At 40.9% G+C, this 17,344-nt stretch overlaps 1 protein-coding gene across 4 annotated transcripts in view; it reads left to right on the forward strand.

Annotated features, from left to right (window-relative positions):
• The first annotated feature begins 16,090 nt into the window (after positions 1-16,090).
• OCLN (occludin) overlaps positions 16,091-17,344 on the forward strand; it is a 63,897-nt gene continuing 62,643 nt past the window's right edge. Inside the window, exon 1 of one of the 4 annotated variants that reach the window (XM_049865043.1) lies at positions 16,091-16,259. The gene's annotated coding sequence lies outside the window, so the exon portion shown is untranslated. The other 3 variants (XM_049865051.1, XM_049865070.1, XM_049865069.1) reach the window with 3 other exon arrangements.

Consider the following 17,344-nt stretch of genomic DNA (forward strand, 5'->3'; position numbering starts at 1 on the left):
CTCCCACTTTGTTCTTCTTCTTCAGTAATGCTTTACTTATCCAGGGCCTCTTCCCTTTCCATATAAAATTGGTGATTAGTTTGGACCATATTCTTAAAGAATGGCAAGATTGGAGGTGGAGCCAAGATGTCAGAATAGATAGACGATTCTGGAGAGCCCTCTTTAAAACAAACACCCCAAAAAACAAGTGAAACGAGTGTATTTATGACAAGCTAGGAGCCCTGAACATCAAAGGCAAGCTTAGAAAACAAACTGAGGGGCAGGGTGAGGAAGAGACGGTTCAGAAACGGAGAGGAGTTACAGGACCTGAATCATGGGGAGCCCTCAGGCACCATTCCAGGAGCAGCGGCAGCGGGCTGGTACTACTGTTCAGCTGTAGTTTCCATAGGGAGAAGCAGCCAGCCACACAGCCTACTCACACCTCCAGAACCAGAGAAGAACAATGATCTCGGCAAAAGCTAAGTACTTGCATATATTTTACCGCATACCCACCCCCAAAGCTGGCTTCAGTGGCTGACTTCCCTGGGCCTGAGATAGGCCCTGTTGAGCACCTACAGCCATTCTCCCAGCCTTGGAGAACAAATAAATTTGCGATTGGGGGAAAAGATAATTTGCCAGCTCCATTAACCGTGGGAACTCAAGACAGAAGCCGCTCCTGTCCAGGGATAAATGGTCCATGGACTTTGAGTACCTCTCCCCTCTGCACGGACCTGTGTGGGCCTATTTCAGGAGAAGAGACCCTTGTTGGCAGACTCAAACCTTTTCATCTGTGTGGCGGAGAGGTGGGTGTTTGATGTTTGACAGTGCTTTGCCTATTAAACACGGTACTCACCTACCCACATCAGGGGCCCAAGGATTGGTGGCTACACTCAGGTCACCCAGCCACCCACGATAGGGGTCCAAGGATAACTGGTACCTCCCAGTCCTTACAACCAAAAACACTGGGTGCCCACAGTCTGTCTGCAGAACCCACCCACCTGTACGCTCTAGGGAACAGGGACACACTTTCCTCAGAGATATGTGGTGGATGATTCTCAGCCCCCTTCATTATTCGGAGTGTGACACCCTGCTGCAACCAGATACTGGTACCTACACCAATCACCCCTGCCCCTCTAAGACTATAGGACAGAGCCTGTACTACACACTTGATGATCAGCTACCTGGACACCTGACCTGAATTCATACAAGAAAAGTGAATGGACTCCTAGACTAATATACCTGATAACAGCTCTAGCCATCTGGGGATAGGACATCAAAGCTCCTAAGACAAAAATAATCAAGCTAGCTCACTCAAGCAACCCATTTGGGCATATCAAAACAAAACAAAGCAAGAAGCTACGACACAGTGAGCAAACATAAAATAAACTAATAACAATAACTTATAGAAGGCTCAGAGACAACAGTCAATATCAAGTCACATAAAGAAACAGACCATGATCGCCTCAACAAGCTCTCAAAATAAAGAATCCAGGGATCTTCTAGATGAAAGTGCCTTCCTGGAATTACCAGAGGCAGAATACAAAAGATTAATGTAAAGAACCCTTCAAAAGACATCAGGAAGGAAATGAAGCAATATGCAGAACAAGCCAAGGAACACACAGATACAGCAACTGAAGAAATTAAAAAGATTATTCATGAACATAATGAAAAATTTAATAAGCTGGAAAAATCCACAGACAGACAGCAATCAGAAATTCAGAAGATTAACAACAAAATTACAGAAGTAGATAACAGAAAGTCAGAGAAGCAGCTTTGAGCAAGTGGAAGGCAGAATTTCTCAACTTGAAGATAAAGCACTTGGCACTAATACATTTGAAGAAAAATCAGACAAATCAATTTAAAAAAATGAAGAAACTTTAAGAATCATGTGGGACTCTATCAAAAGAAATAACCTACAAGTGATTGGAGTACCAGAACAGGAAGGGATAACAGAAAATACAGAGAGAATTTTTGAAGATTTGTTGGCAGAAAACTTTCCTGATATCGTGAAAGATGAGAAGATATCTATCCAAGATGCTCACTGAACTCCACATAAGGTAGACGTTAAAAGAAAGTCACCAAGACATATTATAATCAAACTTGCCAAAACCAAAGATAAAGAGAGAATTTTAAGAGCAGCTAGGGATAAATGAAAAGGCACCTACGAAGGAGAGCCAATAAGAATAAGCTTGTACTACTCAGGAGAAACCATGCAGGCAAGAAGGCAAGGCAATAGGATGACTTATATAAAAAACTGAAGGAAAAAATTGCCAGCCAAGAATCATATATCCAGCAAAACTGTCTCTCAAATATGAAGGTGAAATTAGGACATTTCCAGATAAACAGAAGTTTAGGGAATTCGTAAAAACCAAACGAAAACTACAGGAAATACTAAAAGGAGTTCTTTGGTTAGAAAATCAATAATATCAGGTTATCAACCCAAGACTAGAACACTGGGCAGAGCAACCAGAAGTCAACCCAGACAGGGAAATCAAAAAAATAAGATAAAAAAAAGGTCAAAACAGGGTCACAGCAATGTCATTATGTAAAAGGAGACAATATTAAAACAATAAAGAGGGACTAAGAAATGTAGTCATAGCTCTTCCATATGGAGAGGAAGATAAGGCGATACAAAGAAATAAAAGTTAGGTTTAAATTTAGAAAAATAGGTATAAATAATAAGGTAACCACAAAGGAGACAAACTATTCTACACTTCCAAATAAAATACAAGAAAAAAATAGACACTTAGCAGAAACAAAAGTGACAACAATGAATATGAGGAAAGGACAATATACAATCTACTCAGCACATAAAATTAAGTTGGAAAAAGAAACTGTCAACCCCAAAAACCCCAAAACTGTCAACAACCCACAAAAAAAGACACCAAAATGATAGCACTAAATTCATACCTATCCATAATTACACTGAATGTAAATGAACTAAATGCACCAATAAAGAGACAGGGAGTGGCAGAATGGATTAAAAAACACGATCTGTCTACCTGCTGCCTACAAGAGACACACCTTAGACTTAGAGACACAAACTAAAACTCAAAGGATGGAAAAAAATATATCAAGCAAACAACAATCAAAAAAGAGCAGGAGTGGCAATATTAATTTCTGACAAAATAGACTTTAAAGTTAAATCCATCATAAAGGATAAGGAAGGACACTATATAATGATTAAAGGCACAATATACCAGGAATATATAGCCATATTAAATATTTATGCACCTAATGACAGGGCTGCAACTCTATCAGCACTGAAAAGTGAGATAGATAGCTCCACAATAATAGTAGGAGACTTGAATGCACCACTTTTGGTGAAGGACAGGACATCCAGAAAGAAGCTCAATAAAGTCACGGACAATCTAAATGCCACAATAAACCAACTTGACCTCATAAACATACACAGAACATCCCACCCAAAAGCAACCAAGTATTCTTTCTTTTCTAGTGCACATGGAACATTCTCTAGAATAGACCACATATTAGGTAATAAAGCAAGCCTTAGCAGAATCCAAAACACTGAAATATTACAAAGCATCTTCTCTGACTATAAGGCCATAAAAGTGGAAAACAATAACAGAAAAAGCAGGGAAAAGAAGTCAAACACTTGGAAACTGAAGAATACCCTGCTCAAAAAAGACTGGATTATAGAAGATATTAAGGATGGAATAAAGAAATTCATAGACTCCAATGAGAATGAAAACACTTCCTATCAGAACCTGTGGGACACAGCAAAAGCAGTGCTCAGAGGCCAATTTGTATCAATAAATGCACACATACAAAAAGAAGAAATGGCCCAAATCAAAGAATTATCCCTACAACAACTTGAACAAATAGAAACAGAACAATAAAAGAAACCCTCAGCCACCAGAAGAAAACAAATAATAAACATTAGAGCAGAAGTAAATGAAATAGGAAACAGAAAAACAATTGAAAGAATTACAAGACCAAAAGCTGGTTCTATGAAAAAATCAACAAAATTGATAAACCATTAGCCAAACTGACAAAAGAAAAACAGGAGAGGAAGCAAATAACCCAAATAAGAAATGAGATAGGTGATACTGCAACAGACCCAATTGAAATTAAAAGAATCACATCAGATTACTATGAAAAATTGTACTCTAACAACTTTGAACACCTAGAAGAAACGGATGAATTCCTAGAAACACACTACCTACCTACCCAACACAAACAGAGGTAGAACAACTAAGTAGACCCATAACAAAAGAAGAGATTGAAAAGGTAATCAAAAAACTCCCAACAAAACAAGGCCTTGGCCCGGACGGCTTCACTGCACAGTTCTACCAAACTTTCAGAGAAGAGTTAACACCACTACTACTAAAGGTATTTCAGAGCATAGAAAAGGATGGAATACTCCCAAACTCATTCTGTGAAGCCACCACATCCCTGATACCAAAACCAGGTAAAGACACCACAAGAAAAGAAAATTATAGACCTATATCCCTCATGAATGTAGATGCGAAAATCCTCAACAAAAATTCTAGCCAATAGAATTCAACAACATATCAAAAAAATAATTCACCATGACCAAACGGGATTAATACCAGGTATGCAGGGTGTTTTTCTACCCTATGCAGGGATGGTTCAATATTAGAAAATCAATTAATGTAATCCACCACATAAATAAAAGACAAGAATCACATGATTTTATCAGCTGATGCAGAAAAGGCATTTGACAAAGTTCGACACCCATTCATGCTAAAAAACTCCCAGCAAAATAGGAATGGAAGGAAAATTCCTCCACATAATACAGGGCATTTATACAAAGCAAAGAGCCAACATCATCGTAAATGGAGAGAGCCTGAAAGCATTTCCCTTGAAATCGGGAAACAGATAAGGATGCCCTTTATCACCACTCTTATTCAACATTGTGCTGAAGGTCCTAGCCAGAGCAATTAGGCTAGATAAAGAAATAAAGGGCATCCAGATTGGCAAGGAAGCAGTAAAAGTATCTCTACTTGCAGATGACATGATCTTATACACAGAAAACCCTAAAGAATCCTCCAGAAAACTACTGAAACTAATAGAAGAGTTCAGCAGAGTATTGGGATACAAGATAACATACAAAAATCAGTTTGATTCCTCTACACCAATAAAAACAACATTGAAGAGGACAAAATACTTAGGAACAAATCTCTCCAGAGATGTAAAAGATTTATACAAAGAAAACTACAGTACACTTCTGCAAGAAACCAAAAGAGACCTACATCAGTGGAAAAACATACCTTGCTCATGGATAGGAAGACTTAACATTATAAAAACGTCTATTCTACCAAAAGCGATTTATAGATTTAATGCAATTCCGATCCAAATTCCAACAACATTTTTTAATGAGATGGAGAAACAAATCACCAACTTCATATGGACGGGAAAGAGGCCCCAGATAAGTAACCCAGAAAAACCAAACCCAGTGCCATCGAGTGGATTCCAACTCACAGCGACCCTATAGGACAGAGTAGAACTGCCCCATAGAGTTTCCAAGGAGCGCCTGGCAGATTCGAACTGCCAACCCTTTGGTTAGCAGCCGTAGCACTTAACCACTACACCACCAGGGTTTCCCAGATAAGTAAAGCGTTACTGAAAAGAAGAACAAAGTGGGAGGCCTTACTCTACCTGATTTTAGAAACAATTATAGCACCACAGTAGTCAAAATAGCCTGGTACTGGTACAACAACAGATACTTAGACCAATGGAACAGAATTGAGAATCCAGGCATAAATCTATCCACATACGAAGAGTTAATATTTGACAAAGGCCCCAAAACAGTTAAATGGGGAAAAGACAGTCTTTTTATCAAATGGTGCTGGCATAACTCGATATCTATCTGCAAAAAAATGAAACAAGACCCATACCTCACTTCATGCACAAAAATGAGCTCAAAATGGGTTAAAGGCCTTAATATAAAATCTAAAACAATAAAGATCATGGAAGAAAAAATAGGGACAACGTTAGGAGCTCTAATACATGGCATAAACGGTATAAAAAAACATTACTAACAATGCAGAAGAGAAACTAGATAACTGGGAGCTCCTAAAAATCAAACACCTATGCTCATGGAAAGACTTCACCAAAAGAGTAAAAAGATTACCTACAGACTGGGAAAAAGTTTTTAGCTGTGATATTTCTGATGAGCACCTGATCGCTAAAATCTACATGATACTGCAAAAACTCAACTACAAAAAGACAAATAACCCAATTAAAAAATGGACAAAAGATATATGAATAGACACTTTACTAAAGAAGACATTCAGGTAGCTTGTTAGCTAACAGATACATGAGAAAATGCTCATGATCATTAGCCATTAGAGAATTCAAATCAAAACTACAATGAGATTTCATCTCACTCCAACGAGGCTGGCATTAATTAAAAAAACACAAAATAATAAATGTTGGAGAGGCTGTGGAGAGATTGGAACATTTATACACTGCTGGTGGGAACGTCAAATGGTACAACCACTTTGGAAATCGATTTGGCACTTCCTTAAAAAGCTAGAAATAGAACTACCACACGATCCAGCAATCTCACTCCTTGAAATATATCCTAGAGAAATACGAGCCTTTACACGAACAGATATATGCACACCCATGTTTATTGCAGCACTGTTTACAGTAGCAAAAAGATGGAAGCAACCAAGGTGCCCATCAACGGATGAATGGATAAACGAATTATGGTACATTCACACAATGGAATACTGTGCATTGATAAAGAACAGTGATGAATCCGTGAAATATTTCATAACATGCAGGAATCTGGAAGGCATTATGCTGAGTGAAATTAGTCAGTTGCAAAAGGACAAATATTATTTGAGACCACTATTATAAGACCTAGAGAAATAGTTTAAACAGAGAAGAAAATATTTTTTGATGGTCATGGTGGGGGAGAGAGGAAGGGTGGGAAAAGGGTATTTACTAATTAGATAGTAGACAAGAACTACTTTAGGTGATGGGAAAGACAACACACAATACAGGTGAGGTCACCACAACTGGACTAAACGAAAAGCAAAGAAGTTTCCTGAATAAAGTGAATGCTTCGAAGGCCAGCATAGCACAGGCAGGGGTTTGGGGACCATGGTTTCAGGGGACATCTAAGTCATTTGACATAATAAAATCTATTAAGAAAACATTCTGCATCCCACTTTGGAGAGGGGCGTCTGGGGTCTTAAATGCTAGCAAGCGGCCATCTAAGGTGCATCAATTGGTCTCAATCCACTTGGATGAATGGAGAATGAAGAACACCAAGGACACAAGGTAATTACGAACCCAGGAGATAGAAAGGGCCACATAAACCAGAGACTACATCAGCCTGAGACCAGAAGAACTAGATGGTGCCCAGCTACAACCGTTGACTGCCCTGACAGGGAACACAACAGAGAACCCCTGAAGGAGCAGGAAAGTACCTCAAATTCTCATAAAAAGACCAGACGTAGTGGTCTGACTGAGACTAGAAGGACCCTGGTGGTCATGGCCCCCACACCTTCTGTTGGCCCAGGACAGGAACCATTCCCAAAACCAACTCTTCGGACAGGGATTGGACTGGACAATGGGTTGGAGAGAGATGCTGGTGAGGAGTGAACTTCATAGATCAGGTGGACACTTGAGACTATGTTGGCATCTCCTGCCTGGAGAGGAGATGAAAGAGTGGGGGGTTAGAAGCTGGTGAAATGGATGTGTAAAGAAAGAGTGGAGGGAGGGAGTGGGCTTTCTCATTAGGGGGAGAGCAACTGGGAGTATGTAGCAAGGTGTATATGTTTTTGTGTGAGAGACTGATTTTATTTGTAAACTTTCACTTAAAAAAAATGGCTATATCATGAAAGACAAAAATGTAATGGATGACTGTTCAAGACTAAAAAGACTTGATAACCAATTCGAACGGATAATACTTGATTAGCTTTTGTTAAAAAAAAAAAAAAACCTATAAAAGAGGAAGTGTGAATATGTCCTGCATAATAAGATTATTGGATTAACATTAATTGTCTTGGGTATAGTAATGGTATGGTGCTTATGCGGAAATCCTGGTGGGGTAGTGATTAAGAGTTGGGCTGGTAACTAAAGGGTCGGCAGTTCAAATCCATCAGGTACTCCTTGGAAACCTTATGGGGAGTTCTACTGTGTCTTATAGGGTCACTATGAGTCAGAATCAACTTGACGGCAATGAGTTTTTTTGGTTTGGTTGTTATGTATGAGAATGTATTTAGGGCTGAAGTATAAATGTATTTGCAAATTACTTTTAAATACCAAAAAACCAAACCCGTTGCCTTCGGACTCACAGTTACTGTATGAGAGAGAGTAGTACTGCCCCATAGGTTTTCCGAGACTATAATCTTTACAGAAGCAGACTGCCACATTTTTCTCCTACAGAGTGGCTGGTGGGTTCCCACCGCCAACCCTTCAGTTAGCAGCCAAGCACGTAGCCACTGCGCCACCAGGGCTCCTTTACTTTTAAATACTTGAGCAAAAATAAAACTTTAATGTGGAAAATGTTAACAATTAGTGAATTTAGGTGTTTTCTTTATGTCATTTTCTCAACTTTAGGTTTGACCTTCTCTATAGGTTTGACCTTTCTCAACATAATAAGAAAAAATGAAAACATGATTTTTTTCTAATAGTCAAAAATAATATATGCTCCTTATTCATTGAGAAATTTTAGAAAATATAGAAAAATAAAATAATCACGGGATTTTTTTCCTACACAGCTCCTCCTACCATCTTCCTACCTATTCTTTCCTGTGTCTTATCAGTGGACCTCTCCAGCACAAAGGCCAACATTTCTAACTAAGATTTATGTAGGAAGATGCATAGGAGTCATTTACATTTCTTTAGATGCTATCAATTGGGTTTCAGGTCACCCTGGGTCTCCTTCTCAAGTTTAATCCTTTCTATTCTGAAGCTACAAACTTTAAAGGTAAATGCTTCAGTGTTATCAAAAGAATTAAAAAAATTTTTTTTTAAATAGGAAAGTGCTTAGGTTGACACACAAAATCCAAAACCTTCCAAAGTCTTCCCTGTGCATTTAGAAGAAAACACAGACTTGGTGGCATGGCAGCCAAAATCTAATCTCTGCCTTCCTCAGACTTCATCCAACAAACTCTCCCCTTCCTTCTCCCCTGCTGTATTTTCAATTTCCGGAATTGTCGTAGGGCCTGTCTTGGGATGTTGTCTGCCCAGATTTTTGCATGGTTTGTTCCTTCTCATCATTCAAGTCTAAACTCAAGTGTTACCTCTTCAGAGCAGCTGCCCATGACCTCCCTACCCAAGGCTGTCCCTCCCTCCACCCCTCCCATCCCTCTCTGTCCCCATGGCCTGTTTCCTGTCTTCAGGTCACTTAATCACTATCTGAAATTATCTTGTTTATTTTCTGTTTAGTCATTTCTATTGCAGTCTTCTCCCAACGAGAGTATAAGCTTCCACAAGGCACTTTGTCTGTCTAGAGTCCACTGTATCGCTAGGGCTTAGAACAAACAGGATTTGTACATAGCAGGTGCTCAGGAAATCTTTTTTGACTGAATAAATATTCCTTTTCATATACAGATCCCACATGTGCACTTACACCACACTCTGTCAGTCAGCATGTTGATTTCAGGAGCTGCAGTGAATTTTCCTTTGTAAGCTCATTATTTTTTCTAAAGAGAAGTTTCTCCTAAAGAAATTCCAAATAAAATCAGAAAAGTGGCCATTTGGAAGTTCTGTAATGAACACAAGGAGAACGGTACCTCAAAACCAACAGAATGTCAAGAGAAACTTTTTTGTGTGGTAAATGCATGTGTAACAAAACATTTGCCATTTCAATATTTTTCACATGTATAATTTAGTGACATTAACTGTATTCATCATGCTGTGCAACTATCACTGTTACTTGTTTTCAAGAGGAATTTTTTAAAGCATTTTGTGTGTGTGTGTGGTAAATACGTCGGTAACAAAAACATTTGCCATAATACTACCACCCTCACACGTTCAGTTCAGTGGCATTAATTACATTCATCATGTTGTTCAACCATCACCAGTATCCATTCCCGATTTCTCCATCACTCTTCAAGAGGAATTTTGATCTGCTTGAAGTTTATCAGTTTTATCCCCACCCATTTCAACTGTTTTTTCTAGGGTTAGGATTTCTTGTAATAAGTTACAAGATTGTTATTTATTTATTTATTTTTTAAGTTTGGGTGCACAGGAGGTAGTCATGTGAAGTTAAAAATAGATATCAGAACACAGTATTTGGTTAATATTTACTTTTTCCTCTTCTGAGCTTAAAAAAGGCCAGTTCCTAAAATAGCCTGCAAGAGGATTCTCCACGGTAATGGATAACTGATACAACTACAAAAAAAAAAAAAAGCCCCAAATTTCTTTCTCCAGATTATCCATGTAACTGTGACAGCATTCTGTCTAGACCAAGCCTACCCTGACTCTTCTTCCCCTTTAGATGATGATCTCAATTTACTATGGTCCTAGAAAGTTATTTAATGCCAGTGTTTGCGGAATGTTGGTCACAAAAATCCTAGGTCTCTAGGCATCTTCTAAGAATGTCTCTGTACCCTATCTTTAAAAAAAATCTATTATAAAATATAAAATTCATACAAAAAAGTGCATGAACCTATGTATACAGTTTAACAAATTGTTAAACCATGCAACCTTTGCTCAGGAGAAAAAACAGAATACTGCTTTACTCAGGAGCATCTCCACTCCTCTCTTCCCATGCTCACCCTCTCTCTTGCAACTGGAGGTAACCACCATCTTGACTTTTGTGATAATTTCTTTGTTTTTATAGTTTTGCCACTAGCATATATATATTTTCAAATAATATAGTTTGGTTTTGACTGTTTTTTAACTTTTTAAAAAAAACTTTATAAATGGAATCATACTGTATTTTTAGGGTGCTGGTTTATTTTGCTGGAAATATTATATTTGAAATATTCACCAATGTGTTGAGAGTAGTTATAATTGGTTCATTCTCATCAATGACACTCTATTATACTCATTTTTTTTTAGAATTCTTCTACAGCTGCACTCTGATATCTCTCTCTGGATAATTTCAAGGAGTTTGGTGTCTTCTAGAGGCAAAAACCCTATTAATACAGTAAAATTGCTTAGAACTGTAATTCTGGCCTCAGACAATCTGTGTTAGAATACTGACTCTTCAGTTTAGCAGACATCTTGAGTAAATAATTAAACTTTTCTGTGCCTTTGTGGGAAACCCTGGTGGCGTAGTGGTTAAGTGCTACGGCTGCTAACCAAAGGGTTGGCAGTCTGAATCCGCCAGGCGCTCCTTGGAAACTCTGTGGGGCAGTTCTACTCTGTCCTATACGGTCGCTATGAGTCGGAATTGACTCGATGGCACTGGGTTTGGTTTGGTGTCTCAGTTATTTAGTGCTGCTATAACAAATACCACAAGCAGATGGCTTTAACAGAAGTTTATTCTGAATTCAGGGTGCCAGCTCCAGGGGAATGCTTTCTCTTTTGGTTCTGGGGGAATGGCCTTGTCATCCAATGCTCCCCTAGCCTAGGAGCTTCTCAGCGCAGAGACCCTGAGTCCAAAGGACGCGCTTTTATAACTCAAAAGAGATTGATTGACTCAAGGTACAAACTAATCCTGTAGATTGACATCATTAACATAACTGCCTCTAATCCTACCTCATTAACATCATAGAGGTTAGGATTTACAGCACATAGGATAATCACATCAGATCATGAAATGGTGGACAACCACACAATACTGCGACGCATGACCTAGCCAAGGTAATACGCATTTTGGAAGGACACAATTCAATCCATAACACTTAGTTTCCCAATCTGTAAAATGGAAAAAATAATATATCTTCATGTTTTTAAGGCAAAATAAAAAATTTAAATGTTCATAAAACTCTTACAGTGCCTGGCACATGTTTACTCTGAGTAAATGGTGGCTATTATTATTATGCTTGTTGAGGTTCGAGTTCAGGTGCTGCCTCTCTTTGTTCAACCCTGGATTCCTCCTTGGAGGAAACTTACTTAATACATTGGAATTGAAGATACAGCAGCTTACTCACCAAGTGTCACCATTCTCTCAGGAATTACCTTTTGATGACTTCCCCATAATTATTTCCATAAATCTGTCCAAGGAAATTGTCTTTCAGGGACTGGGAGCCTTCCTCTTTACTGGTGGGTGGGGAAACAAGAGGACCTTGCCTGCCAGACCCTCAGCAGTTTCAAATTGAGTTGTATTTGAATAATTACCAATCATTGAATTCATCACTAAGTGGGTCAGGTAGAGTGGAAATATCTAGTCTCCCTTATTTTCTCCTTTAAGACCTAGTACTAGAGATTGAAGCCTTGAAATGCTACTAAGGAATGTGCTGTTTTCACAATGGACGGAGGCTGTTTCTGAGAGACAGATAAGATTCCAACAGGCATGTAGGAATCCGGAATCAGTTATATTCACTCACTCAAGTCAACAAATATTTGTGTGATAGGGACTGTTTCAGGCAGAGGAGATAGAGCAATGACTTGTTAAATTTATGGAAACTTGTTTTACGGCTCACGATATGGTTTATCTTGATGAACGTTCCATGTGCTTCCCAACAACCTTATGAAGATAGTATTATTTATTATCATCCCAATTTACAGTGGAGAAAAATGAGGTGTTTATGGAGTTTAACTTCCCTAATTTTTTTAATCCTATGCAACTAATAAGTAGCAACACTGAGATTTAAACCCAGATTTCTGACACAGTAATTTTAGCTCTTAATTTTTCTCCTTTACATAGAAAAGGAAAAAAAAATGGTTTTATATCATTATCATTTATTTGGCTGTAGGTAAAATCACCAAACTGCTAATCACAGGTCTTCTGAGAATAATATGTACTTCTGAGTCATGAGGATTTTCATCGAATAATGTTCAATAGTGGATAATACTACTCTAAGTGGCCAAGAAGGAATACTTGATTAAAAGATATTTGTGCTACAATTTATGATTATGTAACATGATTAAGGAGCCCTGGTAGCACAGTGGTTAATCGGTTAGCAGTTCAAATCCACCAGCTGCTCCTTGGAAACCCTGTGGGGCAGTTCTGTTCTGCCCTGTAGGGTCGCTGTGAGTTGGAATCAACTTGATAGCAACCGGTTTGGTTTTTTGGTTTTAACATGATTAAATTGAGCATGGCATCATTTAGCATCCAACCAATTTTGTTTTTGTATTGAGAGTGATGTGTTTGGGTTTTAAGCCTGGATTTTCTTTCTGGACACTTTTATCTCCCACCTATATGCACAATATTAGGTGATAGTGAAAAGAATGCAGTTTTTAGATTGTTCAATGTTGTGAGCATTGTTTGGAATTATTTTCTTAAAATGATAGAAAGTTTAAGTAAAAAACCCAATTTACCCAAGATAATTTAAAATATGTCCACACAAAAACCTGTGTATGAATGTTCATGGAAGCATTATTCATAATAGCGAAAAAGTGGAAACAACTCAAATGCCCATCTACTGATAAATGGATCAACAAAATGTGGTATGCCCATGTAATGGAATGTTATTCAGCCATTACAACGAACAGAGTACTGATACATGGTACAACATGGATGAACCTTGAAAACATTAAGCTAAGTGAAAGAAGGCGGACGCAAAGGGCCATATATTGTGAGGCCATTTATATGAAATGTCCACAAAAAAAAAAAAAATACACATGCTGTTGAGTTGATTCTGTCTCACAGTGATCCCACAGGGCAGGGCAGAACTGCCTCTGCAGGGCTTCCAAGGAGCAGCTGGTGGATTCCAACTGCCCACCTTTTGGTTAACAGCTTAGCTCTTAACCACTGTGCCATTAGGGCTCAATGTCCAGAAGAGACAAATCCATAGAAAGTAGGATTAGTGGTTGCCAGGGGCTGAGGGAAGCAGAAAAGGCAAGTGACTGCTAATGAGTATGAGGGACAATGAAAATGTTCTTGAATTAGTGGTGATAGCTGTATCACCTTGTGAAATACAGAAAAAAAAAAAAAACCCACTGAAATGTAAAAAGGTGAAAATAAATGATATGTGAATTATATTACATTTTAAAAGAGTAAAAAACTAAGACCTCCTCTTCAGAACATGTCAAAATACACTATAAAATAATAGACATGTGTTTACAAATCTGAGTCTTAGGAAATGTTCCTTCGTTTAATTATAAACTGAGTGGAATGTTTGGAGATTTTAGTAATCTGACAGGGAACATTAAGAGGATTAACCTGACTTCCTCAATATTAATAATACCAGTTTAAACTGCATCATTCACAAAAACTACATAGTCATATTAAATCAACTGTAGCAATGACTTCCATGAAAAAAAAAAAAACCCAATTAATTACCCACTAAGGCTCTCATCATACAAAATATTTTAAATTTATATAATGCTTTTACTTCCTTAATTACTGAATTGTGCTTTAAGATCTAATGTATGGGAGAGTCATATTTCTAACCACTTAATTAAAGGCAGAGAAGTAGGTGGGATTGGACAGAAATTAATTAGCAATACTAACATTCCAGACTGGAACACAAAGCGAAGCAGGCTTTAGAAATCTAAATTCCAGCCTTCAACTTCAATGCAGATACATAAGTTGCAGAAACTAAAACTGCCACATCCTGGGGTACAATTTTTTTTTTTTTTTTTAATATTTAGATACAATATAGCAAGGAGTCCTGGCAGCGGACCTAATGCCCAGCTGCTACCCAAAAGGCTGGCTGTTGGGACCCACTGAGCAGCACCTCCGAAGAAAGACCTGTTCATCTACTCCCACAAAGATTAACAACAACAACACACAACAAAAACCCTAAACCAACTGCAGTGCAGTCTATTCCCGCTCATAGCGACCCTACAGAACAGAGCAGAATTGCCTCATGGGGTTTCCAAGGCTGTGACTCTTCACAGAATGACACATTTTTCTCTAGCTGAGCAGCTGCTGGGTTCCAACCTCCGACCTTTGGGTTCGCAGCCCAGTGCTATAACCACTGGGCCGCCAAGGCTCCTTCCCCATAAAGATTACAGTTTAGAAAACTCTATGGGGCAGTTCTACTCTGTCCCATGGGGTCACTGTAAGTTGAAAATGGACTGTATGGCACCTAGCAACAACACACATACATAAAAGTCCACACTTTTTAGTAAGTGTAGACTATGAATTTTCCAAAATGAACACTTACGTGGAACCACCATCCAGATCAAGAACACCAGCAGCCCAGAACACAGGGTTTTTTTCCTTTTTTTTAAGCCAAACAGTATTAAAATAGTTTAAATCTTCCAAGCATCGACTCTCAATGACACATCCCGTTGCCGTCGGACTCATAGCGGCCCTACAGGACAGAGTAGAAATGCTCCGTAGAGTTTCCAAGGAGTGCCTGGTGGATTCGAACTGCTGACCTTTGGTTAGCAGTCGTGGCTCTCAACCACTGCACCACCAGGGTTTCCCGATGATACATGCCATAGTTAAATTTGGGGAGGAGGGGAGAGGGCTCTGAAGTGGTGATAGTGTATGTTGTTGTTAGGTTCCGACTCATAGGGACCCCATGTACAATAGAACGAATCACTGCCCGGTCCTTTGCCAAACTCATACGTATGCTGTAGTATGCATTTAGTCTTGCTCGATGGCAAATTTATCAACACCAGCATCTACAGTACCTTCATTTTAACAACTCTGAGTAATGGTCTTTTCCAAATCAAAAGAGCATTAGTAGTTCCTAAATGTAGACAAGTTTTTGAAAATCTCTCTGGAGATCCTCGCTGGAGCAAGATATCTGGATATTTCTAACAAAACTTTGAGCAAATTTTGGAGAAGGGCAATGTGGTGTGAGGGCGTGCCTTTCTTACCAAAGTGCTGATCACCCTTGGATTCCCAGGAGGAACACAGTCCCCTCTACGTTTAACTCCGTTGCTCTACCCGATGCAGGAAGCGCTCCCAGCGCGCCTCAGAGGGGTCCAGGAAAAACCACCTCACTCCTCGGCCGCCCGAGCCCCTCCTCTGCGTTCAGTCCCGCCTCAGGGAGGGGGCCAGCCTCGGGCAAAACAAGTCGCTGTTCCTTTAACTGTGAGCACGGATGGGTGTGCGGAGAGAAGGACCGGTTCCTCCCCCTCCTCCTCCACCTCTTCCTTCCCCCTCCCATCCCAGTTTCAGGTGGACGGGTCACCGGGGGAGGAGGCCGGCTACTCCACACGTCCTCGCTCTCGCCTACCTCCCTTTCCCTCCTTCCTCTGAAGGAAGCCGCGGGAGTCCAGGGAGAGCCGACTGGAGGGAATCAGTCTGGGGGCAGCAGGTGGGCCTCCGCACTCCCGGCCTGGCGTCGGTGCGCATGCCCGGGGGCTGGGCAGCTGGTGAGCGAGAGGTGGGAGGGGAGCAGAGGGAGAGCTAAGTCCCCAGCCCTGTCTGGGGCTGAGCGCGGGCGAGTCGCAGAGCGTCAGGTGCGTCCGCCAGGTGAGCGCTTTCCTGGGCTCGGCTCGGCGGCGGTGAGTGGGTGAGAGTTGGGCAAGGCGCCAGGAGCGCACGGGAGCCCCAAGGTCTCCGTAGGGAGATCGCAGCGCCTCCATCTAGCAGGGAGGCGCAGAGGGAGGACGTTCGCACTGGTTTCGGTGGCGGTTTCGCCCCTGGGCTGGGTGGGACTCACGGGAACCCGAGGCGCGCGGGTCTGCGGAGGGAGCCGCACTTGGGAGGCTGCCGCCGGGGGCGAGGAGCAACTTGCTACCGGCGATCAGCTTTATTCGGCGGAAACGCTTAAAGCTACCAGTGCCCAGGCGGCGCGGGGAGCTCTTCAGTTTAACGGGGTTGAAAGGCTGGTGAACAGCGAGAAGCCTGTGCTCAGATCCGGAAGCTGCAGTTTTGGGGCTCTTCAGGGAAAGGGGCGCGGCGACTGCCTCCTCTGGGGTCCTGAGCCCGGGGGCGGGAACAAGCGGCGCTCACTATCCGGGGTGGTGGCTTTTAGGTCGAGTGGAAGTTATGGTTTCTTCCCCTCACCCCTTTGGTTATCCTGGAGAGGGAGTGGCCGGGTTTAATCTGTGAAAATTGCCTGGAGTCCCGTGTGGGCCAGCCTGGCTATTTTGAATTCATTTAGGGGGAGTTCTGGGAACCGGCGTCGATTGAACCGGGGTGGGGGTTGGATTTAATTTCGAGTGTGGCTGTACTTCGAGGGAAGCTGCTCGTGCTTCAAATTCTCACCCGAGACAAAAAGGCTACGGCCAGGTGGGCGGACCTGCCTCCGGGCGGTCTCCGCTCGGCTAGCTCGGGCGCAACCTGCCCGCGGTGCTTCTGGGCGCTGCTGGAGCGAACGAACACCAGGACCGGCTCCTGGCCGGGGCGCCTGTTCTGAGACTACCAGGGTAGGTGCAGTCCCGCGCGCAGCCAGCC

Source organism: Elephas maximus, chromosome 2 (assembly GCF_024166365.1).
Source record: "Elephas maximus indicus isolate mEleMax1 chromosome 2, mEleMax1 primary haplotype, whole genome shotgun sequence".
NCBI lineage: Eukaryota > Metazoa > Chordata > Mammalia > Proboscidea > Elephantidae > Elephas > Elephas maximus.